We start from the raw sequence: 1,593 nt of genomic DNA, 5'->3' as shown, positions 1-1,593 counted from the left end.
GTACTAGGACTCAAGGCCTTCTTAGCTTTGGACTGGTTGTTCTGGCACAAACACAACACAACTAAACTTCAGGATAGTGAACGAATATAGATCTGCCAGTGAGTGCATGCTCGAGAACTGCTTTTCTTATATTGTTTCAAACTAGGTCCTGGGAATAGGATCCAGTTTTGTGAATGCTGAAGGACCCAGCTTTGAGAATAATCAGCATTTTGGTCTTGCCAAACTATTTTAGGTCTAGCATGCATTCCTTTTGCCTCCTGGTGACAGGGCTTGGGTCTGTAGGCAGCCCACCCAGGTCACGGTTTGCCCCTGCCTGGTTTAATAGCAGCTCGCTGCAGGGCAAGTCAGCAAAGTGAAGAGTGAAGCACCAGGGGACCACATACCAGATCGCTGGACAATTTGACCAACTCGTCTAGGTTTCCTCTGTTTCTCCCAACTCATCTCAGAGATGTTTACTCTCAGATTTATTTTACTCTGTCACCGTTATTTTGGCCATGTTTTGCAAGTTAATCTTTGTATTTAGGAAGCAAATGGTTTTCATGCTAATTTCTCCCCTGAGGCTCTTTAGGCATTGTATAAACCAATATTTGCTTTGCTCCAAGATACAGGAATAATGATATTTATGCAAAACACATTAGCTTCATTGGGTCTCTTTCCTGTTTCCAGTATGCATGTTTTTATAAACACATACCTGAAAACTTTTTGGCAAACATATCACTTTTTTCTTCATTCACTAGATATTTATCAGATTATCTATAATATTCAGTTGACTTTCAGTTGGCCAGAAGAAGAGCAGCAAGCCAGTGCTTTGGGAGAGTAATAAAGTTGAAGGGCTAACGAGATGATTGCCCTGAAGATTCCTTGCAGTTCAACAGTGTACTTATGGATGGGAAGCTGTGTTATAGACAGGTTACGTACAATGGTATGAAGCTGCAGGGCTGGATTTCAGTGCCTGCTCTGGTACTCACAGACTATGTAATCCGGGAAGGCCTCCTAATCTCTCTTAAGCTTGGGGTTTTCATAAGAAGGAGATTGATTACCCCTAGATCAGAGGGTTAGTGAAAGGATAATATGAATTTATCTATATATATAAGGTATTTAGCATTGAGTCCAGGATATAGTATTCATCACAAGGTAACTTTTATTAATACAAAGGACTTCAGTGAAGGGGCTGGACAGTCTTAATACTATTATTGACTGAGACCCTGATGTCAGGACTTGCGTGAACCTGTACCCGGATTTACAATTGCAGGAAACTAAATATCAGCTCTACAAAAAGCAAAGGATGGATCACTAAAGTCACCAAACAACTGCTTATTTTAACATAGAAAATTACACCACAAAATAATATTTTGGTCAATTCTTAAATCACTTTTAAGACCAGTAGATGGAGAGAGCCATTAAGTAATATTCTGATATCTGTTCTTCCACCCTTTTTCTCTGCCCTCACCACCTTCTCTTTACACACACACACACACACACACACACACACAATATTACATAAATTCAAATGGGATAATAACATACAGAATATTTTGTAGCCCTTTCTTTTTCACTGAGTGAAATATTATGAATATTCCATTCTACCTATTA

The sequence above is a fragment of the Bubalus bubalis genome, chromosome 9, assembly GCF_019923935.1.
Source record: "Bubalus bubalis isolate 160015118507 breed Murrah chromosome 9, NDDB_SH_1, whole genome shotgun sequence".
NCBI lineage: Eukaryota > Metazoa > Chordata > Mammalia > Artiodactyla > Bovidae > Bubalus > Bubalus bubalis.
The sequence above is the reverse complement of the archived record's forward strand: the minus strand, read 5'-3'. Positions refer to the sequence as shown.